The sequence below is a fragment of the Pelodiscus sinensis genome, chromosome 1 (assembly GCF_049634645.1).
Source record: "Pelodiscus sinensis isolate JC-2024 chromosome 1, ASM4963464v1, whole genome shotgun sequence".
Classification (NCBI taxonomy): Eukaryota; Metazoa; Chordata; order Testudines; family Trionychidae; genus Pelodiscus; species Pelodiscus sinensis.
In genome coordinates this window covers 290,987,947-291,012,671 of record NC_134711.1, presented here as the reverse complement: position 1 = coordinate 291,012,671, position 24,725 = coordinate 290,987,947, and the positions used below count along the sequence as shown (strand labels likewise).

General features: G+C 47.2%; 1 long non-coding RNA gene across 1 annotated transcript; it reads left to right on the top strand.

Moving 5' to 3' along the window:
- The first annotated feature begins 6,252 nt into the window (after positions 1 to 6,252).
- On the top strand, positions 6,253 to 23,232 carry LOC142827125 (uncharacterized). Its single transcript, XR_012901562.1, has 3 exons — positions 6,253 to 6,463; positions 21,827 to 21,958; positions 22,747 to 23,232. It is a non-coding gene; the product is annotated as an uncharacterized LOC142827125 (long non-coding RNA).
- Positions 23,233 to 24,725: the final 1,493 nt, after the last annotated feature.

The window sequence follows — 24,725 nt, the reverse complement described above, 5'->3', positions numbered from 1 at the left end:
CTTGTTTCTCCTGGCCTCTGGTTAGATTAACTCATGTAAATTATCCCAATTTCCAAAGCCTTTCCCTTATCTGTATTATATACTGAACTGACCCCGCAGCCCAAGGACTTTGTTCCTCCCAGGTCTCCCACAATACATCCAGTGTTCCCCAGGGTTGGCGACCATACAAGAGTTCAAAATGGGAGAACCCGGTGAAGGCCTGCGGGACTTCTCTCACGGCAAGTAACGATGCAGAAAGTAACCTATCCTAATTTCTTGGATCATCTTCTACGAACCAACAGAGCATTGATTTTAATATCCTGTTTAAATGTTCTACCAGCCCAGCTGACTGGGGGTCATATACGGACATCCTTAAGCTCTTAATATTTAACAGGCGGCACAATTCGTCCATCAATCGGGACGTCAAGTTTGTACCCTGGTCAGTCAAGACCTCTCAAGGGATTCCCACCCGAGAGAAGATCTTCATCAGCTCGGTGGCTAATGTTGGAGATGTGGTATTTCACAATGGGACGGCCTTGGGGTAGCGGGTGGTGTAATCCAAAACTACCATTATATATTGGTGACCCCCTCGTGACTTTTCCAGGGGGCCAACTATATCTAAGGCAATCCATTCAAAAGGTACCTCCACCATGGACAAAGGCACTAAAGGAAGGGCATGTCTCACAGAAGTTCTTTACTTATCTATGTATGCCGGACCAATAAAACCTCTGAAGGACTCTCTGCAGTGTCTTGTTGTGACCGAAGTGTCCAGCCCATGGGTTGTCATGGGCTAACTCTAATACCACCCTCTGATGGCGTGCTGGAACTAATAACTGGCTTGTCTCTTCCCTTCTCCCACCCAATATAGGTTTTCGGCATGTACCTCAAAATGGGGCCCTTGTGCCTGCATCTCCATCTGGTCCCTCTTTCCATCCAAGGTGTATTCCCAGGCTCTTTGCAAGGATGGGTCGTCTTGCTGTTCTTCGACGAAGCCTTTCCCTTCCAACACCCCGTCAGGTGTAAGCTTCCTGTTGGGCTGGCTTTTCTCCTTCCCCTTCTGTGTTGAGCGTCGCAGTCCCACCGTGTCCTCCTGGGCCCCTACAGAATCTGCTTGGTTCAAGCGGGCCTGCCCCTTCAATTTCTTCCTGTTCCAGTCCCTCCAAATGTGCCAAAATCCACCCCAGTCCCATCCCAATATAACCGGGTAAGCGAGCTTTGGGGCTAAGGCCACTCTGCAAATTGTTTCCTCCTCCCCTTCGGCCAGATGGACCCATGCAGTTGGGTAAGCCCACACTTCCCAATTCACACATTGCATATGCAGTGGGGGCTCTGCCAACTGAAAGTACCTCACCAAGTCTGCCCTCACGATGGTTTGACTACTGCCTGTGTCTACAAGGGCCTCCACTGTCGTGCCCTCCACCCAGACCCTTACCATTATTCTCCCTCCCCCTCCAGGCTGTCCCCCTGGGCTTACCATCAGCACTTGCCCAAAGGAGCAGTCCATGAACAGGCAGTCCCGTCTAAAATGGCCCTCTTGGCCGCACACAAAACACACGTTCTTGGGTCCTGCCCTACTCAGTAGAGTAGGATTACCTTCTTCGGGACCAGCTTGCACTCTTGCGGGGTCCTCTCTTGAAGGGCCAGGACACACAGGGGCCAATCGTCATCCTCCTCCACTTTCCCCCAGCCCTGGGGCTACTTTCTCTTGATTCTCTCTGCCCTTTCGGAACCTGGCCATCCCCCTCTGTGGGGCCGGCGTCTCTCCTCGGTTTACCTTTCTCCTCTATTCCCGCTGCAGCCAGGTAGTCTTCCGTGAGGCCCACAGCTTTGTTGAAGGAGGTGGGGCGGTGTCTCTGGACCCATCACTACTCCTCCGTGGGCAGGATCTGTATAAACTGTTCTAGGAAGACCATCTCCTCCACCTGCAACCCAGTCTTCTGATTGGGCTCCAATCAACGTCAGCCAGATTCCCGGAGCTTCTGAGCCATGGTCCTCGGGCAGGCCCCAGGGGGGTAGTGCTCCTGGTGGAACCTCTGTTGATAGGTCTCCGGCGTAACCTCTAACTCAGGGGTTCTTAACCTTTTTACCTTCACACCTCCCCTGAAAGTGAACTTCATGTTCACACCCGCCTGGGAGCCATTTTGTGCACAACCTAGCCCCGCCCCCTCACATGACAGGAAGCTAAGGGACATGGCTAGGACGATAAGAACTCTGCCAGGGAGCTCAGTAAGGGCCCAGCCTCTGAGGGAGACAGAGGCCTGCCCAGAGCTCCTGGCTGACGAGGCTGAGACCTGGCCCGGGCCTCCACAGCTGCCTTCCCTCAGGCCAGTGAAGGCTTCCCTGCCTGGACCGCTGAGGCCTGGCCAAGCTGCCCAGCAGGGTTACCCTCTGACCCAAGGCTCTACTGGTGCCTGGCGATTCGGAGGACCAGCCTGAGCTGAAGGCCCGGCTCGAACCCCGAGGCCTGCCTGAACCCTGGGACCTCGCGAACCAGCCATCCAAGCTAATTCCCAAGTCCAACAGCTGGTGGCGCTGTGGGGTGAGTGAACCCTGTTACAATGCCTAATTGAATAATATGAGCTTTTTACTTTGAACCTTTTCCTAACGAATTTACGTAATATTTGAAGATGAAAGTTGGCAATGCTCGCGTACTGTTATTGTAGTGTGTCGTCACATAGGCCTGATTGATTTGCACTGCTATTATAGTGTGCCGATCTCTAGAAGTTAATAAGAAATTAATGTTTATAATTTTCATTCATAATATTAATTATGAAGAAATCTAAACTTTAGAATTTTATCCAGTGAGAAGGCAATTGCGATACATTTTTTGGGAGGCACCTCACACCTCCCCTATATCCCCTTCACACCTCCCCTGGGGAGGCGCACCTCACTGGTTAAGAACCCCTTCTCTAACTGATCTAGGATCGCCTCCTTGACCTTGTGGTAGTGGAGGGCCTTCTGCAGGCTGTGGTAGACTAACTGGGCTGGCCCCGACAAATAGGGGGCCAGGAGGGTAGCCCACTGATCTTCTGGCCACCAGGCTATGGCGGCCACTTTCTCAAAGGTCACCAGATACACCTCGGGATCATCAGTTGGGCCCATCTTCATTAAATGTATCAGTAACTGGGACCCGCTGCCAAGGCCGGCCTCCATTGGCCCTGCTAGTCCAGATGCCGAGGGCCCCTAAGCCAGGTGTTGCTGCAGCCACCTCTCCTGCTGGATCTGTTGTTGCTCATATAACTCCCGTAAAAGTTGCCTTTGCTGTTCTTGATTCTGGGACATCAGTTGTTGAATTAGCTGTGTCTGTTGGTGGTGCTGTGTCTGATTTTCTGCCATCCATTCTAGCAGCTTGCGGGTCTGCATCGTAGACCACAAGTTCTTTCTGAAAAACCTCCCTGAATAAAGTAACAAATCTCTCTCTCGGGGCCGCCAAGGCCCTCACCCGCACTATATCATCCCCCCCCCTTTTTTTTCTAAACCCTCACCTCAGAGATGGGACATTACCCACATTCTCCACCACGTGTAACCCCGCAGGGGAGGGTTGTCCCGTCCTACACTTCCCCCGTCCCCTGAATCAGCCTGCTGGGGCTTAACAATGTCGGTTCTGCATCCGCACGACCAGTACTCAAACTCTTGCACAAGGTTAGTAGGGTGAGCAGCAAGGGAAGGTAGGGAGGCTCGGGCCCGCCCTCTCTCCGAGCCCCGACCCAGGGCCCTAAGGACTGGGGGGTTCGTCCCCAGGTCCGGTTGGTGGGGTTGTGACCCGCCGCTAATCCATAAGCCATGCCCTGGGCCGCTTCCTACCTTCCTCTCGCACCCTCTGGCTATTCCGTCCGGATGGGTCTCCCTTCTCATGCCAGCAGTGCTCCTCTTGAATGGCCTGCTGGCACCACGTCTGACATTGGGCGGGCTGCCGCTTCATGCTCGGCCCCCTCCCTTTTCTTCCCCCCGGGGTTGGAAGGGCTGTCCGGCCTTGCCAAGATGAACATGTCACCTCCAAACTGTCAAACTGCAGAGGAAATGTACAGGACCTAAGCCAAAAGTAGCTATTCCGCTTGGAATTTGGCCAAAACAGAAGGGTTCACGCAGGGATGCTGGAACAATTTTTATAGTTGGGGTGCTGAGAGCCATTGAACCAAAGTGTAAGCCCTGTACATGATGGAAACCACCCCTAGCCAGAGGGTGCAGCAGCATATCCCCCCCTCCCACACACACACACACACACACCTAGTCCCAGCACCTATGTCTAATATTTACGAAAAGTTCTATTGGCTCTTTATTGTGCAGAAGTGGTCAGGAGCACAGTTTTGGTCTGGTCTGGTCTGGGCAGGAAGCCATCAGCTCTTGGGAATGCTGCTGTGGAATGCTGCTGTGCCTCTCCTCTGCTACATGGGCTGATGCAAACACAGCAAACCTGTCCTCTGCTCATGACACTGGCTTCCCATAAAAAACTGAGCCAAGGTCAAGGTCTCTGTCTTTATCCTCAAGGTATTCAATGGACTTATCTAAGAAACCACGGAGAGCTCCAGGATGAAGACTGTGATTAACAATTCCTCTTTTCGGGAGACGATGGAACTTTCTACAATAAAGGTAATGCTTGGCTGAGCAGCAGATGGATTTTTCTTGGGAACTGGTCCAAAACTGTGGAACAAACTCCCACAGGAACTAATGACCATCCCAAACCTCACCATCTTCTGGTCCCACTGCAGGGCATATTTCTTGCCCTGCCTTTTCTAACACAAAACATAGTAATGTGCACATTAAAAAAAAAAAAAAAAAGCCAAACAAATCCTTTCCAAAAAAAAGCATCTGCCACAAAAACACAACTCTCCCTCTGGGAGAGCCTAAGAGAGAAAACTAATAACAAGTGACAGCTGTCAGTCATGTCACTTAATGTGTGAGCCTGAATGGAATAAAAAGTATAAGGCCATTTCCAATAATCAGAGTGCCCTATGGAAGAACTATATGGTGTAGTGTATAGAGCAGGAGTGGACAATAATTTTCTCAGGGGGACTACTTAATGGATTTTGGTATGTTGTCACAGGGCAGCTCTACCTCCAAGGGGCAGGGCTGGGGACTAGCCTCCCAGAGTTGTCTGAGGCCAGAGGCTTGGAAATAAAAACACAGCAACGGGCTCGCAGCTCCTGGCCCCACCACTGTTGCCTGGCAGCCACTACGGATTGCTGCAGCTCCAGCCGCTTCCAGGATGGCACCAAGACTGGCAGGGCCATAACAAGGGCTGGGCAAGTGAAACGCTCATCCCAGGCACATCAGAATCAGGGGCACAAAGACACAATAAGTAAAAATAATAAGCTGCAAAAGTAAAGAGTGCGACAGGTGCATACCTAAAGAGAGGGGGTGCATAATTAATATTTTGCCCCAGGCACAAAAATAGCTAGTTATGGCACTGGACCATTTAAATAGGATCTTGCTGCCTGACCCACCTCCTGGAAATTTGGTGGCAGGATATAAATGGAAAGTAGCCAGATGCAGTCTGTGGGCTGGATCAAAGTGAGGCAGGCCGGATCTGGCCCCTGGGCCACATCTTGCCCAGCCCTGGCATAGATGGAAGAATGCAGATATGTCAATACCAATCCCAGCAACACCGACCGCTTTCATTAGAAGTTTCCCATCCCAGATTAGGCCAGTTCTGCTCACAGTTCATTTGCAAGGTCTGACAAGATCACCACCAAAAGAGCAGGTGATTGAATAGCCCTGGTAGTTCAACAAGGCAGCTCTCCTGAAGTCTAAACTAGATTTTACTGACTGAAAGAGTCATCTAGCTAAGAGTACCAGCTAACGGAAAGAAGGAAGGAAGAGATGTGAAGTATCAGAGCTGCAGTGTGTTGTAAAGCAGGCTTTTTCTGTCCACGGCCTTCGCGTATAGCCCATCCTGCCACACAAGGCCCCTCACACAAAACCCGGATACTCAGAGGAGCATGGGAAACACAATGCAGTTTTTGTGAATGGAATTTGACCTTACAGGCATCCTGGGACTCAGAGGCACCAGAAAACAGGGAGGTGAGCATGACTAGATAGCGCCTAGCTGCACTTACAGATAAGCCTCATTTGACCGTAGCTTGACCGGTCTTAGAGGCAAGAGAAAAAGAAAACATAAGGTAATAAAACACAACTGTCTCACACTAACTATGCCCCATCTGGTCCTGTCCACGAGGGGATCACGCACACATCACGAAAATTCCTATAGGGCAGTATTGTCATACTACCTCATCACTAGCCTATCAGGCCCTGCCAAATGCAGACCCTAGCATGGCATTAGACACTAAATTTTTGTATAAAGACCCTCTACCCCTTTGTTCGACGGAGGTTCCGTGTATTGAGGGCACGTGTCTTATTTGCCCGGCTAAAGGATTGATCACCCTGAGGCTGCCTCCCCACCCTTCGAGTTAAACATAGGGGTGCACGAGTCCTGAGCATGCTCCGAGTTCTAGTGTGTCTTTGTGTTGTTATCGTTGCTGGATTTGTAAGTATTGCTTAAATGTATTAGATATTGGTTTAATTAATAGTTAAATTGTGTTAATTTCACTGTGTAATTCTGTAAAGTGTATCTAAGTTCTGTTAACCACACTGTGTAAATTGTATAATTTTGTGTTGTGTAGTAGTGTTGTATTTAGGTTAAGTATAAGTATTAGAAATAGAAGTTCAGGAGTTGTTAAGTTGTAAAAGTAGATTTATGACTAACTCCACCAGCTGCCCTAAAATAACCATAGAGGAGCTAGCTTTAGACAGAGTTTTTATTATCATTATATTGTCTTTATTTTTGTATTTTTTGTTAAGCAAATTAGAAACAGTGATTTGGTATAGTTGAATTGTAATCAAAGAAGTTTGTAATTAGTTAAGTACAGCTAAGTTTAGGGTTTTCTACCCTGTAAAAGCATTAGGCAATTGCTAATTTAAAAAACCATTTGCTAATTGTTAGTTTTGATTAAAAAAAATCATTCCACTTAATAAAAATAATTTGTTTCACCATCATCCAGTAGTTTTCACTGGGTTGTCGGCTTTAACCCTTGAGGCTCCCATCACATCACCGAACCAAAGTGTAACACAGTGCTTTTAAAGCCTTTACTAGTTTATGGGGCCAGCATTGAATCCAATGGGTTCTCAGTGGGGATGGGAGTTGGACTGAGTACATGGTGTGTCCTTAAAAGAAAAAAAAAAAGCAGCTACCAAATATAATACACACCATAATATCTAGGAGTATGTCTACACTACAAAGTTAGTTCGAACTAACGGACGTTAGTTCGAACTAACTTTAATAGGTGCTACACTAGCGCTCCGCTAGTTCGAATTTAATTCGAACTAGCGGAGCGCTTAGTTCGAACTAGGTAAACCTCATTTTACGAGGATTAAGCCTAGTTCGAACTAGCTAGTTCGAATTAAGGGCTGTGTAGACCCTTAATTCGAACTAGTGGGAGGCTAGCCCTCCCCAGGTTTCCCTGGTGGCCACTCTGGCCAACACCAGGGAAACTCTATGCCCCCCTCCCGGCCCTGGACCCCTTAAAGGGGCACGGGCTGGCTACGGTGCCCATGCCAGGTGCAAGCCTGCCAGCACCCAGCCAGCAGACACCTGCACCTGGCACGGCTCGAGCCAGCCACCCGATGCCCCCCAGCCCTCCCCCTCTTCCCGGGACCAGGCTGGCGGCTCCCGGGAGCTTGCCTGGGACCGCAAGAGGCGGGCACCCGCCTGGGCTAGTGCGGACATCGTGGACCTTGTCCACAATCTCCGCACTAGGCACAGGAAAGTGGCCGGCTTGGGCAGGAGAGCTGCCAGCCTGGCCACCCAGGAGCAGGTGTGCATGAAAATCAAGGGGGTCCACTGAGACCCCCAACCCTGAGCCCTGAGCTTACAATGGCCGTCCTGGGCCAGACCAAAGGTCCATCTATCCCTGTAGCCTGTCTGCCGACAGCGGCCAACCCTAGGGACCCTGGAGGGGATGGACCGAAGACAGTGACCAAGCCATTTGTCTCGTGCCATCCCTCTCCAGCCTTCCACAAACCTTGGGCAGGGACACCACTCCTACCCCCTGGCTAATAGCACTCCATGGATCCAACCTCCATGACTTGATCTCACTTCCCTTTAAACTCTGTTCTAGTTGTAGCCTTCACAGCCTCCTGCAGCAAGGAGTTCCACAGGTTGACTCTTTGCTTTGTGAAGAACAACTTTCTGTTACTAGTTTGAAGCCTGCTACCCATTCCTTTCCTTTGGTGTCCTCTAGTCCTTCTTTATGGGAACTAATGAAGAACTTTTCTGTATGCACCCTCTCCACCCAACTCCTGCTTTTATAGACCTCTATCCTGTCCCCCCTCTGTCTCCTCTTTTCTAAGCTGAGAAGTCCCAGTCTCTTTAGCCTCTCTTCATATGGGACCTGTTCCCAACCCCTGATCATTTTAGTTGCCCTCCCCTCTGCCAGCCTCTCTCTTCCCCTCTCCCACCTCCTTTTCCAGTCTCCCCCAGTTTTGTTCAATAAAGACAGATTCCATTTTTGAACACAATTGTCCTTTATTTTGTACATCAAGAAAAGGGGCTAGGGAAGGGTAAGTGGAAGGAGGTGAGGGAAGAATGGGGAACGAGCCCCCGATGGGGAGGACTGGGCTGGCTCTGTGGGCTTCTGGGTGTGGAAGCTCTCCTGCAGCTCCCTCTCCCCAGATGGCAGCCTGCGGCAAGTGCAGCCAGGCTGATGGCCGAGTGGTGTGATGTGCCCAGTGTGGGTACTCTGGGCACTCCAAGCCAGGACTGCTTTGCAAGCGGGGCACCCCTGAGAACTGTCTGTCCGGGATGGGGGTCGGGTCCCTTTAAGCACAGCCCTCGGCTAGCCTGAGACAGCATCTCCACGCTCTAAGTCCTCCTCTGATGCCCTGCCGGCACTGCTTCCGGCCATCCTTAAGCCTGGTTCAGGGTCCACTTAATGTGGACATTCTAGTTCGAATTAGCTAGTTTTTAGTTCTAGACGCGTTAGTTCGAATTAGCTTAGTTCGAATTAGCGCTGTAGTGTAGATGTACCCTAGGTGTGCCACTATGTTGCAAGGGATATAAATCCATACCAAAATCCCAGAGTCAAACATCCCCACAAATTGCAGATATGTGTAGCTGGATCTGAACTTTGTGATGTAGACAGGCTGCAGCTCCCATGAATTCATTGCCATCTTAATTTTGTCTGCATTTAGGCTGCTATTTCAAAGCCAACAAGAGGATTTAGACACATGGCTTCTAAGGCTAATGGCATTCCAAAATTCCTTTATTGGCTTTGGAATCTCAGCATTATTATGTCTAGGGAGTAAGAAATGGGATTTTATTTTTATTTGAAAATCACAGGTCAAATCTTACTATCTTTTCACACCATAAGCCTCCATGTTTGCAACTGTATTTTTCAATAAGGACTTGATCCTTCTGAGTACTGCCCATCTGAAATACAATATGAGCACAGAGCATGCAGAACTTTAGTCTATCAGCAGCTTGTAGGATCAGAGCCTTAAATTAAAGAAGAATTTTAGAGAACCTGGAATTTCATTCTATTTTTTAGCCTGCACAGCAGCAGAGTATTCTTACATTTGACATGGAAGATCAATTTGTGTCTCTCAACATGATTTTTAAGAGTAAAAAAACTATTTTTTGTGATGGTTAAAAAGGTAGCGTTTCACTCAGAATTATTATTTATTATATTATTATTATTGTTTAAAATCTTGTTCATGTTGAACTGCTGATAGTCTCTTAGCACCAAAATAAACCCCCCCAGGAAGCTAAACATCTGCCTAAAACCAGGACAGAACTTAACCTTGGAAAATGAGGGACTTTCCTTTGTATGCATAGTTGGGTGAGTATAAGGAATGGCTTTCTTATGATTTCATTTTCAAGCTTTTACTAACGTCTTGGTCTTTATTAATTAATTTTGGAATTTTTAAATTGTTTTCCACAAGTTCGCAGACCACAAGGCATCTAGTTCAAATTCATGGTCTCAGGATGACTGCAGCTCAAACAACTTGGGGAATTTTGCAAACTGGAAAGATGGGAAATTTTGTTAAAACAACCTTATTAAACACCACTCTGTGATGCCAGTGGGGAATGCCCCATTCTGACTCTCCAAGAAACCCCAGCAACCAGTTTTATGGGGGAGGAGCCAGCCAGTTTATCACCTTCATCTCCTAAAGGAAAACACCTGACTAGCTCCCTTAACACCATGTTGACAAGAAGGCCTGAGATTCCTCCATGCTCCCAGCTGGTCACAGTTGGTACATCTACACTTCAGAGGAAGATCGAAGCTGCTGCTATTGTAGCAAGTTAGAGAAATGGTCAGAGGTAAACAGGATGAGGTTTAATAAAGAGAAATGCAAAGTGCTCCACTTAGGAAGGAACAATCAGTTCCATACATACAAGATGGGAAGCGACTGTCTAGGAAGGAGCATGGCGGAAAGGGATCTAGGGGTCATAGTGGACCACAAGTTGAATATGAGTCAACAGTGTGATGCTGTTGCCAAAAAAGCAAATATGATTCTAGGTTGTATCAACAGGTGTGTTGTAAGCAAAACTCGTGAAGTCATTCTGCCGCTCTATTCTGCACTAGTTAGGCCTCAGCTGGAGTACTGTGTCCAGTTCTGGGCGCCACATTTCAAGAAAGATGTGGAGAAATTGGAAAGGGTACAGAGAAGAGCGACAAGAATGATTAAAGGTCTAGAGAACATGACCTATGAAGCCAGGCTTCATGAACTGGGCTTGTTTAGTTTGGAAAAAAGAAGATTAAGGGGGGACATGATAGCGGTTTTCAAATATCTAAAAGGGTGTCACAAGGAGGAAGGCGAAAATTTGTTCCTCTTGGTTTCTGAGGACAGGACAAGGAGTAATGGGCTTAAAGTGCAGCAGGGGAGGTTTAGATTGGACATTAGGAAAAAATTCCTAACTGTCAGGGTGGTCAAATATTGGAATAAATTGCCAAGGGAGGTGGTGGAATCTCCCTCTCTGGAGATATTTAAGAACAGGTTAGATAGACATCTGTCAGGGATGGTGTAGACGGAGCTTGATCCTGCCTTGAGGGCGGGGGGCTGGACTCGATGACCTCTCGAGGTCCCTTCCAGTCCTATTATTCTATGATTCTATGATTCTATGATCTTCCAGGGTTCAAATTAGCAGTCTAGTGAAGACCGCTAATTTGAAGTGAGAGGGGCACTCCGGTCAATACCGGTAACCCTGTTTCCACAAGGAGTAAGGGAAGTGGAAGGAAGAGTGTTCTTTCTTCGACTTCCTGCAGTGTAGACAGCGCCAAAAGTCAAGTTAAGCTACTTTGACTTCAGCTACGCAATTAATGTAGCTGAAGTTGCATATCTTAATTCGACTTCATTCTGTAGTGTAGCCTGAGGAGTTGGAATCCCGGCCCAATATCTACCATTTGAGATTTTTGGCCAGACTGCAACCCTGACATTGTTAACAACTGAGCTGAGAAAACCACTAGATGATCTGTGCATCCACATAGCAGCTTCTTGATGCTGAATACAGGGGAGACATTTCAAATTTCAGTGGGGCAGGCAACTGGCAGTGAGGGTGCACGGGCAGCTCTGGTTGGCCCCTGGAACAGAGGCACTGGAACAATTTTATAGTGGGGGTGCTGCATGCCACTGAACCAAACTGTAAACCCCGTGTATACAGGCAGTCCCCGACTTACGCGGATCCGACTTATGTCGGATCCGCACTTACGAACGGGGCTTTTCTCGCCCCGGAGCTCACGGGCGGCAGGTCGCCACCCGTGTCCTCCGGGGCGAGAAAAGCTTCTCCCGGTCTCCCTGGTCTGCTGGGGAGGTCCAGCAAAGCCGCTGGACCCCCCCCAGCAGACCAGGGACACCCGAGCAAAGCCGCCGCCTGGGCGGCTTTGCTCGTTTGCCCGGGAGCAAAGCCGCCCAGGCAGTGGGACCCCCGCCGCCTGGGCGGCTTTGCTCCTGTCCCCCTGGTCTGCTGGGGGGGTCCAGCAGCTTTTCTGGACCCCCCCAGCAGACCAGGGGGACAGGAGCAAAGCCGCCCAGGCGGCGGGGGTCCCGCTGCCTGAGCGGCTTTGCTCCCCGGCAAACGAGCAAAGCCGCCCAGGCTGCGGCTTTGCTCGGGTCTCCCTGGTCTGCTGGGGGGGGAGGGGGCGCAGCTAGTGCGCCCCCCCCAGCAGACCAGGCTTTTGTTGCGGGACACCTCGGGTAGAGCAGCTGGGGTGCTGCTGGGTTGGTCCTGTGGGAACCTACCGGGCAGCGCCCCAGCTGTTCTGTCCCATGCTCCAGATTCAGCAGCTGATGAAACTGATCAGGCTCATTCCAGGAAGCTGGGGGCAGAGCAACTCTGCCTCCAGCTTCCTGTAGTCAGCCCCTGGTCAGTTTCAGTGGCAGCAGCTGAATCTGGAGCCAGTTCCGACTTACATACAAATTCAACTTAAGAACAAACCTATAGTCCCTATCTTGTACGTAACCCGGGGACTGCCTGTAATGGAAACCATTTCAAGTAAGGGGGTGCTGCAACCCTAGTTCTAATACTGATGCTCTGGAAACTGACTTTTACATTTTATACTTCAAAAATCTATTTTGGGAACCTTTGTTTCAATTATTTTCTGTATTTTTGATTAACAATTTGTTTACTACAACAAAATTATCAACACAAGGAAGACTGGCAAACACTTGACACTTGCACCTGGGCAGACCCAGTACAAAATAAAACCTAATTTTTAAGCTAATAAAACAGTTCAGAACACACAGGAGACAAATCCAATAAAATATTATTGACCCTACAGCCCTGGTGTATCAATTTTTTAGCCTTTACACAGGTAGCAATGCAGATCTACAGCATGATATATTGCTACTATTTGTAGTATAGACCCAAATCAAACAATTACACTGAAAAAATGGACTCCCTGTTACGAAGTATCACAGGGTATCTCAGAGTGGAACCCCATATTCACCACTGTCTTGATCTGTTGAACATTAATATCCTGTTGGACCGAATGCGCTGTCATTATATATGCCATTATGAAACATTGGTACACATGTTACTGAAATATGGTGTGAGATTGGGAAACGCTTTTAGCCAATCTTTCAGCTGCAACAAAGGCCCAGCCAGACATGTGCTGACAGCACATTAAAAGGTATCCACTCTCCCAACTGCCATCCCAGAGAGATTGCTCAGAGACAGCACACATGTAGTGGAGACTGCTTGACCAACAGGGGCAAAGATCCTTCTTGCAAGCAGGAAGAAAATATAAAAGAGAGGAAATAGCATAATCACTTGGCTCCTCCATCAAGTCAATACCTGGAAGAACATCAGGGAGCAAATACTCTGAACTAGGAAGGATGGTCCCAAGCTGGAGGGCAATCACAGCTTGTGTTTTGATCCTGCTTGTACCATCAGTCTGGATGAGAAAAACTGTTTGGTTCAACTCTTGTTTAGACTTGAAGTTTAGGATTTAAAAAGTTTGTTTAGTTTTTATTTACTTGGCAATTTGTTCAAGGAATTCCAGAGATTCATGTCAATTTTGTGCTGCAAAGAGCATTTTGGCAGCTTCAATTTCTGCATCAAGATTGTGTCTGTTGATACATACTGATCTGCAATTATTCTTATTTTGGTATAATCAAGAAAACTGTCACTGTTTGGATTACAAGCACTTAGTGCAGAAAGCAAACTGGAGTCAAATTGTCTGTCAAGGTCAGCAAGAATTCTATCCAGTGAGGATGGTTGAAATCAGTTTTTATATATCCCTGGCTACTCTTGGGAACAAGATGTGCCTATGACCGACTCTCTGGACCAGATACAAAGAACTGTCCTAGGTTGGGGAATATTTTGTTTGTTCTTTGTGATCTCACTGTGTTTGCACTGCTTAGGTCAACCTTTGCTACTGTCTGATTCAGAATGGCAATTTCATGTCCTTGGTCCTACTTTCTGCTTCACTACATAGCTGCTTCCATTAGCATCCAGATTATCCCATTTCTTGGAGAGCAGCAACACTGCTTGCTACTAGTTCTAGGGCACAATATCAATCCAGATTTTCATTTCTGCAAAACTTCTGAAGCACAATTCAAAATCTCACAAACTTTTTCCAAAATGAAGAGCCTCAGCAAACAGGAATAGCTCTGTAATCTCCCCAAGAGGCCATTTGGAATGCTGGCAGATGCTCCATCAGCTGTCTGAATTGAAATAGTTTCTAGTGTTTCCACTACAATGCCATATCTTGCATGCAGTTTTCCAAGGGAATCATACTGGCAGGACCGACAAGTTTCCCACCAAGTTCAAGTACCTTCTGGTCAAGTTCTTGCTGAGCTTTAGCAAACAGTATGCAGCACTTGCAACTACTTCTGAGGAAGATGTAGAGCTTTTGAGCAAAGGTAAAGCCTTCCTGGCACTTGGGCGATGCTAGAACTTGTGTCCGCAGTAACCAGATTAAGCTTATAAGCATGATGTGCACATCAGTGAAATGTATAATTCTTCTCAAATTTGATCTTCGATTCCTTGTAAATACCTACTCAGCACAGAAACTGCCTCAGAGCATGGAACAACCATTTAATTGATACCAAGCTTCAGGCATCACAGTTCTCGAATAATCAGGATCAAAGCAAAGTCAGCAGTTAAGTTTTTCATGTGGAAGCACCTCCAAGCTCTTTCCTAAATGATTCCTTTTCAATAGTAGTGCACCAGGATATACAGTTATTGTGAATTTTTTTTCTGCTGCATCTTTAGCTTAGTCAGTAAGGACAGAAAAATACTTGACTTCTTTGACCACTTCAGCTATGCTTTCTCTCAGGACTTCTGCAGCAAAACATATAAAATCAGTCTGGTACTCATGACATGTGTTATGTCCAAACCTAATCACTTATCAGTTGATTGAAAAGGCTGGGTTGAGTAGTAACAACCAGCTCCAGAACTGATTGTAATTTCCTTTATTGATGGAGTTTCATGTTTCATCACATTTCCCAACAGCAATACCCCTGGCTTGCACAGAGTCCATATGCCATTAAAAGTATTTCAACAGGCTGTTGATTTTCAGCCATGGCAGAACGATGACTGGAAATGAGCATGTGTACAACACATGCAAAACAACTAGCTTCAAGCTTTCTTGTATTCCTGCCATATAAAGGATGCTGTCTTATGCCTGGAACTAAGTGCATGCTGTTTTAACAAACTTTGACAATCTTCCCATTTCTTAAAGTCATGCTCAATGAATGTTCAGTTGCCAATCTGTTCTACTGGTCTGACTGTGCTCTGAGCAGTGAAGTGATAACATGGAAAACAAACAAAGAAACAAAACCCCCAATGGAATCCATTATAGCTGAGTTGTCAATGAACGGACACAGTAAAAACAACAGCTGAAATGTAGACCATTTGTGAGAGGATATAAATTCAGTTTAATCTGTATCGATCTACCACCTTTGCACAATGCAATATCTACAGCTGCCAAGATATCGTCTTTATTCCCATCATGAGCAGATGATAAACCATGCCTGCAGTTATCACAACTTCTGGGGATATCAGGGAACACAGGGCTTCTTGAAGTATGCACATGGTGGCTGTTGAAGATGTATTGCCACTAAGATCATCCTTCACTATGTTTTCAGTGTTGATGGCAGGACACTATAACTTACAGAAGCTTGTCCATGCTTCCTTTTCAAGGATAGCCCTTCAGCTTTCACAGTTTTCATTTTCAGGGGCCTTTTGTTTTACAAAATGGTAAAAAATTCATTTTCAGTGGTGATACAAGCTCCACTGTACACTGCAAAAATAAAATAAATGTGAGCGTAGTATGTACATAAAAACATACAAATCATGCAATGTAGGCTATTATTCAGTGGTTCCCAAACTTTTCGGCATCATGCCCTCGTTTTGATTTTTGAGAAACCCTCACGCCCCCCCCCCAAAATAGCAGCAAAACTTGAGCACAAAAAACAGCTCTTTTAAAAGAAGAGCAAGTATTGCCCTTTCAAGGCGGCCATTTTGAAGTCTGCCCCAGTCAGCTTGAGCCGCACGTGTTCTGGCGGATGCCTGAGCTCTTTCTTGGGGGAGGATTGATGGGGGTGGGGAGCTGGATCGCCTCGCGCCCCCCCTGGAATTTCTTCAGGCCCCCCCCAGGGAGGCACACCCCCCAGTTTGGGAATCCATGTTCTAGAGCATGTTTTTGCCTAGTTTAAAATTTTCTCCTAAGAAAGAATCTGATACAATATTTATTTTTGGTTTTCGTTAGATTGCAAATGCAATTCAAATCTGACGTATAAACAATTTTCTCAAGTGCAAGTTTTCCACCATTAAATTCTAAACTAAAAAAATCACAATATCATTTTCATGCGCAAAAACCCGCAGAGCGTCCACACCTCAAGGGCGTTTTTACGCAAGAAAATTTACAGTAAACGGCAGAACAGAGGGCTTTTTCCTGTGTAGGTAAACTTCCTTTCCCAAGGCATAACTCCTTTTTGCGCACGTGTTCTTGTGCAAAAAGGTATGTGTGGACACACCGCAGGGGTTTCTTGCGCAAAAAAGCCTATCACAAAAAGCACAGGTGCTCTGATGGCCATTCTATGAATGGCCATCAGAACTTTCTTGCACAAGAGTGTCCATGCAGTGTAAACACTCTCTTGTGCAAAAGCACATTACTTTTGCAATGCACTTTTGAGGTCTGGATGTGCTTTTACACAAGAAGTTTTTGCGGAAGATCTCCTCTGCAAAAAACTTCTTGTGCAAAAAGCCTACAGTGTAGACATAGCCTCAGAGCACATTACAAATTAAACGCAAACAAAAATACAATTGGTCAAAGTCTTTTAATTAGGGAAGCCCGTGTCATGAAAAGTCTTAAGTGTCTGAAAAGAGCTTCAGTTACTTCATATGCTGAGCTGCCACTAATATAATCAATAAAAAAGTTACCTTTTTTTCGCTAAGCAGCTAAGTCAATTTAAATTCCATCTGCAACTGACTGAAAATCAAAGATGAATTTCTTTACTGAATGTGATACATGATAAACCATAGCCAGTCACAAACACTGATCACAAACTTTGACAAACTATCGGTGAAGCATTTATTAATATATTGGCTATACCTCTGTAACAAATTTCGTTACTAAAACTTCTCCAGAATAAAATAATTTGCCAATGACACCGTTTTTAAAAATTACATTTTTTACTTTCCAGAAGGAAGGTGATGGAAAAACAATAGTCATCAGCTGTGAGGTGTTTGTCATTAATGCTGTCCTGGGGGAATGCTTTGTAAACTAGAGCATGCAATCCTTTTCACACCACTAATAGGTAGAAACTTAATCTGGTGGATTGTGGGTTTAGTGGGCTGTCATGGCTGTTCCCATTCTGGCACTTCGAGTGCAGAAGGTGGAGGCCTGTGAGAGACTTTAAAATACCCTGCCACTAATGCAGCATCCCTCAGAGTGGGCCATACGCCCACTTTGGGAAAGCCACTGGCGAGGCCGCACCACTTTGTTTACCTAAAGGGTCCATAACCATGGAGCCTTGTGGCTCCCATTGGCTCCAGTTCACCATTTCCAGCCAAGGGGAGCTGCGAGAAGTGGCATGGCCAGGGCTGCTGGTTCTTGTGGTTCCCTTTGGGTGGAAATGGCAAACCAGAGTCAATGGGTGCAGTGAGGCTCCGTGGCTACAGACTCTTTGTCTACCTAAAGTGCTGCAGGCCTTCTAGTGGCTTTCCTGAAGTGGGCCCATGCTCCACTTTGAGAAACACTGCACTGTTTAAAAACTTCCCAAGGTCTCAGATTACTTGGCCTTGCAATGGTATCGCTGCCACCACCCAAATGCAAAAATCCTTTTAAGAACCCAGGAAGATGCATTTGGGAATTTCTTCCTGTAGGGTACCCTTAAGCTCTTTAATCCTCTCTCTGGAGAGAGATTGAAAAAAACTGACCTTGAAGTCTTAAGCACATGCACACAGAATCTCCTGCCTTCTAGGACACAGGAATCAGATCATAGTCTTAAAAAGGAGATGTTTATTAATAAAACAAAGAAAACATACTTGGTAAAACATTACTTGGTGGCTAGGTTTTACAGAGCAACAGAATAAAGATTAAACACAGAGAACTGCTTCCCTGGGCTTCAATTTAAAAGCTACAGTGTAAGGAGGTAGTTACATATGCTTAGCTCAGAGAAGTCCAATAAACCTGAAAATAACCTGATTGCATCTGACTAAATATCTCAAATACTCAAATATCTCTTGTTCCAAGGTTAGTCCTTTCCAAGGCATGGATGTTACTGGATCATCCATGGCCTGCTCCCTGGCTCAGTTCATATCTCCCAACTCTCTTCTCGTCAGACAAAGATTGAAACAGGAAGATAACTGCTCCCAATTAAAAATAAAATAAAACCATAGTCTGTTTTCATTGGCTTTCCTAGCTACCTGCCAAATCACTTCCTGCTTTTCTAGCATTCCTGGAGACTCTCTAGGACCCACTGTCTATGCTTTTAATCCTTACAGGTTATTTAATTAACCAAATGGCTGGAATGTCCAAAAAAAAGTTGTACCCCTTCCATTCATTACATAGGCACAGACTGGGAAAATTGCAAGACACACAAAGAGCAACACAAACTATACATTTTTAGATATATGTGTAACTGTGCTTTCATGGGTCACAACTGAGAAGACCAAATTAGGATAAACTGCTGAGAAATAGGGCAGATATATCTCAAAACACTATTGATTATTCTCACATGAGATACATCAAAACAGCCACAAAAGTAAACTTCTGTCTCACCACATTGGGTAACAATAAGTCATAAAAGCTGTCCCTGAGGCATTCCAGTCTTTGAAACAGTGGTTTCAGAAATGAGTGGTTCTTTATAAACAGCCTCATCAAATAAAAGGTTCTTCTGATCCCAAAGGACCAGCCACCCAGATTAATATATTACTTAGATCTGACTCATAAATCATGCCGTTGACAATTCTTTGGTATTTAAGAAAGACAGAAAGAAAGAAAGAAAGAAAGAAAGAAAGAAAGAAAGAAAGAAAGAAAGAAAGAAAGAAAGAAAGAAAGAAAGAAAGAAAGAATTGATTAAAGGAGTCAAATACATACAATAATTGCAAAGTTCAGGTTTGTGGAAGTGATGGAATAATCTGCTTACTTAAGTCAAGCCTCTGGATATTTCCAAATCATTGGAAGGATCTCAGACACTTTGTAATAATGCTCCCATTAGTATAAGTCTATAGTCCAGAGGCTTGAGCAATAAAGAAGCTGGGGCAGGCAGGCGGCTGGAGCAGGTAAGAAGTAAAATGGCGATATTTCCAGTGCCTTTTATAGCTTCTGCTAGGTGGAGGGAAATCCATTGTTCCAAACAAAGCCCAGCACAGCTATTGGAAAATTACAGATAAAGATGGAGTATGGAGCCACATGGACAAGTCCCATATCTCAATTTTACCCACACTCTAGCTTGAATGTTCCCAGGAAAGTCCATTGTACAGATGGGTATCTTCCATGATCCACTGTGATTGAATTGTTTCTTGATAGGCCATTCAACTTTAATAGTCCCTTCACAATGTGTTGTCTAAATACCTCATGGGTCTTACCACAGAGGCCAATCATTTGAAATACAGGTACAGAACTAATATTAATAACTTCAAATACAAAAATGATACCTGTATACAAATAGCATAATCATGTTCAGCAGATCATAACCGTTCCATAGACATTGCACATGCCACATTTTGTACAATATTTCTTGCAAATATATAATAGCGGTTGCAACAAATGATCTATATGATCATATTTCAATATGTATTGTTCTTAAAATGGTCTAAAGTCTGGTGGGAGGAATGCCCACTTGATCCAGATGGTATGGTATCTCTGGTTGAATGAAACAATAAAAGACATGACAACCATCTAGCCTAAAAATCAATGTTGTTTTATCAATTTTTATTAATAAAGTAATGCTTGTATTGTTTTCTGGTTGGTTGTTCTGTTTTGCTTAATTCCAGGGTGTGTGTGTGTGTGTGTGTGTGTAACCCACAGAATTTGTTCAAGAATGGAACCTACAAGATAGTCTGTCAAATATCTAAAACAACATCAGGTTAAATGATCTTGAAGTCTATGATGCAATTCATGAGTTGGAAGGTGTTTAAATCCTGAAAAATTGTTATTTTCACATCCATTTTTGTTTGTTGATAAGCCGTGCTATTAGCAACTGCATTGGAATCTCTCATATAACTCTGGGAGGGGAAGAAAAATATTGGTTATCACCTGTCTGTCATTTGCACAGTTTGCCTTAACTGGCATCAGAGCTGTAGTTCAACTTAGGAGCGATTAGATGTTCCTTTGTAATAGCCACTTGGCTGCAATATAAATGTCAGTTAGTATTGGGATTGATCATGTCCTTTCATTTTGAGGCTGATGGCTAAACCAAGTTTGAATCTTCTTACATTATTAGCTATAGCTAATAAGGAATTGTTGGTTCATTTGCAGGCCCATGTGGATTGATATGTCTTTCCCTGGGGAAGATAACCGAGCTAACTTTATAAGCCACTTCATGATGGTCTATAGAACCTGCCTCCTTTAGTCCTGCCAATAAACCAGAAACATTGAAAAAAAATCTCATAGTAGAAAAACATTTTAAAATTAAGACCTTGACTCAGTCAAGTCAAATGGCCAAATGAGTGAACATGATAGGAGAGCTGCATTATCAAAGCTAGTAATCCTATATGCCATTAAATATTTAGACTGATCTATTTGATCTATTTCTCTCGAGCTCTTTCTTTGGGAGGTTTAATAGTTTCCTGCAAACTTGACACTCTGAATAAGCCGCCTAAATATCCTTCTTCAGGCAAATTTGCATCCTGATGCAAAGAAACAATTCTGGGATAAGAGCATGGTTTTTAATTTTCAATGGGATTAGCTATAGCAGGTATACTCAGTCCTTATCTGCTAGAATGGGAAAGAGGAGTATGCTTCCTGGGAGCATAATAGCCATCGCCTTGCTTGTGGGAGCAGTCCTATTTACTTCAAATGGGACTGCTTCCATACAGAAGGGGAATGTAATTCCGCTTTGAATAGAGGCCTACCTAGCGTAGTCTACATTGCACTGTTGCTTCAAGATAACAATCTGAGCGTCTACCCAGCAATTCTGTTATTTCGAAATAATTTTGAAATAACGGATGGCTTATTCTGACTTCTGTAAACCTCATTCCACGAGGAAAAACACCTATTCCAAGATAGCTATTTTGAAATAGGGCGTGTGTGGACGTGGCATAGGGAGTTATTTCGAAATAAGGGGCCTCCAGGAAATCCCACAGGTGCCCAGCTGGCCATTTTGTTCTCACTCCTCAGGACTCTAAAGTTCTTCTTCCCCTGCAGCCCTTAAAGATGCAGACACAGGGGAAAGGGCTTGTGGCAGGAAGCTGGCCCTGACAGCCTCCAGCCACACTGCTGCTGCCATAGCACATTGTCTGGCCACCATGTCTGACTCTCGAGCCCCCCAAGAGCCCACCACTGTTCCCAGGGAGCAGTCTGATGGTTCCCAGGAGCCTACCAGGCAGCAAAAGAAGCGTGCACCATCCTGGTCTGGGGTGGAGATCCTGGGTCTCATTGAAGTGTGGGGCGAGGAGGAAAAACCTCCAGGATCTCTGCTCCAGATGGCACAATGCTGATATCTACAGCCACATGTCTGATAGCCCGGCCACCAAGGGCCCCATCCAGACCCAGGCGTAGGTTCAGATGAAAGTTAAGGAGCTCTGTCAGGGCTATGCCAGGGCAAGGGAGCGCAGCTCCCACTCAGGAGAAGAACCACACTCCTGCCCATGTTATCAGGACCTGCACCTCATCCTGGGGGGTAGTGTAGCCCCTTCCCCACCACTCGGGGTTGGAGACACCCATTGTCGCCTTCCCAGGGGGAAGAGCTGGTGAGGAGGAGGAGGGGGACCCCGATGCAGCCAGCACCGTGACGTTGGTGACACTGGAGCTGGTATCCCATGGCCTGGATGTGTCCAGAGCATCCTCCAAGGCTGGGGAGGGAACATCAGGTGAGTGATCTCAGGCACATGATACAGACAGGGTGGAGGTGGCAGGCAGTGAGTGGTTGGGGTGCGCTCCTTGCTCAGCCTTGTCGGCCTGAGGAATCGTGCTGCATTCTGTGCATGTGGATACATGTACAGCACCAGTCTGGGCAACACAGCCCAAGAAGGATGCATAAGAGCACCCTTGGGCTCCTGCTCACAGGGTCTGGGGAGGCCGGCCAGACACCCAGGTGGGACACCCTCCCATCACAAGCCACCACTAGAAGGAGGCTGGGGACAAGTACACACACACACACACACACAAAACTCGGGAGTGCCACACATGTATGCCTGCATGCTCGAGGCAGCACCCGCTCCCAGAGACAGCACTGCCAGATGTACGTTTGTCTGCTGCGCACACCTCCTTCCCTCCCTACACCCTCACCCCTTCTCCCCCAGTGGCCAGGGATACAAATTCTCTCCCCTTGGGATGCCACCACTGCCAGACCCGGCGTGTGCGTGGAACCGAGGCAAGCCCAGCCAGCCTGAGGCCCCCTGCCCGCCCACAGGATCCTGGTGTGGCCGTCAACTTCCCATGCTTGCTTGTCCCTGGGAGGTGGGGGGAAAGGGGAAAGCATGCTTCCCTGCTGACATCTGGGCCCCTGTAAGAAAAGGGTCTGCTGTCCAGGCCATAAATGGCCTTGCTCACAGGACATCACTGTCATCTGACCCGAGAACTGTCAATCTCAGCTACAGATGGGCTTCAAACACAGTGTCCTCTGGGATAACTGACCCTCTCTCTTTATTCTCCACAGCCAGACCAGCCGCAAGAGTGGGGCAGGCAACACCACCTGAGGCAGCCGCCTGACACTGGGGGAGCTGCAGGCGCCAAAGAACTGCTGCAGGATCACATCTCCATACTCCGGGCCTTGCACGAGAAGCTGGACCAGCGGCTCCGGGAGGACACGCAGTGGCATAGAGAGACCTGGATGGAGTTGCTGCAGTAGGGACGCAACATGTGCGTAACCATACAGGCTCTCCTCACCCACCTGAAGCCAGCTCCTGCTGCTGCTCCTGTCCCAGTCCCAGCTCCGTGTCCTGCCCCATCTCCCATGCCTGACCCTGCTCCAGCACCCCTTCTTGCTTCTTCCCCTAGCCTCCACGCCTCCCCTGTGGCTGCCGAGGTCCCCACACACAAGGCAGAGGAACCATCCAAGCCACACACTACTCCCAACTCCAGCCCTGAGCCTCTTCTCCCCCCTCCTCCCCTTTCAGTTTCCTCTCCCCCCCTCCCCTCCACCAGGTTCTTTTCCTGGTCCCTCCCCAGTTACTTCTACCTCAATTAAATAACTAAGCAGGGTTTTGTTTTTCAAAAACAAAGTTTGTTTTATTGTCTCTTCAGGGGAGAGAGGTGGAGGGGTGAAGGGAGGGATTGTTGGAGGAAAGGCAGAGAGGGGCTAGGCACAGACCCCTAGTGGGGAGCCCCTGGGGTCCTTGAGAGAAAGTCTCCCTCAGGGCCTCCTGGATGCACACCCCCGCCTGATGGGCTTGCCGGATGGCAGCTATCTGTGGCTGTTCAAAGGCCCTTCCCTCCCGGCCGGCCTCTGCTCCCCACCCAGGGAGGAACACCTGCTCCTTCCTCTCACACAGGTTGTGGAGCACACAACATGCGACCACCACCCAGGGGATGTGGAAAGGGGCCTTGAGACACTGAAAGTACACTCTGCCTGCATGTGGGCCCTGCCCAGCATGGCATTAAAGTGGTCATTGCTGGGGTCAGGGTGTCAGATGTAGGGCTTCATGAGCCATGGCATCATAGGATAGACCGCGTCCCCCATGCGGAATAGTGGCATGTCTACGGCCCTGACCCTGATGGTGCGGCTGGGGAAGAAAGTGCTAGCTTTCAGCTTGCGGAAGAGACTGGAATTGCAGAACACGCGAGCGACATTTGCCTCCTTGACCACCCGACGTAGATGTCGGTAAACTGCCAGCAGTGGTTGACTAGGGCCTGCAGAACCATGAAAAAGTAGTCCTTCCCATTTATGAAGAGAGATGCCCAGTGGTTGGGGGCCCGGATGAGGATGTGGGTGCTGACAATAGCGCCCCCCCCAAGTCAGGGAAGCCCATGTCAGCAAAGCCGGAGACAATTGGGTCCATGTCACCGAGGTGGATGACCCTGCGCAGCAGGACGGTGTTGATGGCCCTCACCACCTGCAGAAGACAAACAAACAAACAAACAACAAACAAATAAACAGAGAATCACAGAGGTGCCAGAGCCTTTCAGAGATCACCGAGTCCCACCCTTCCCTCCCCAACCACACCAGGAGCCACCCCCTAAGTAGTCCACATCCCTGGGCTGTGTGAGGGTGGGACTAGAGAACCACTCGAGGAAGGGGGATTCTCCTCCCCAAACCCCCAGTCTCCCACCCTCAAGCCCCTCTTTCCCTTAGGGTTTCCCTTTCCAGCACTTCACCACCACCACCCCTGGGACTCTAGCCCGAGAGCACTATACCTGCATGACGAGGGCCCAGATGGTCAACTTCTGCACACCAAACTGGTTCCCAATGGATCAGTAACTGTCTGGCGTGGTGAGCTTCCAGATAGTGATGGCAACCCGCTTCTCCAGGGGGATGGCTAGTCTCATCTGGATGTCCTGTCGCATGAGGGCGGAGGCAAGCCAGGCACACAGTTCCAGGAAGGTCTCCTTCCTCATTCAAAAATTTCAGAGCCACTGCTGGTTGTCCCACCACTTCATCGCGAGCTGGTCCCACCAGTCGGAACTCATGTCCAGATA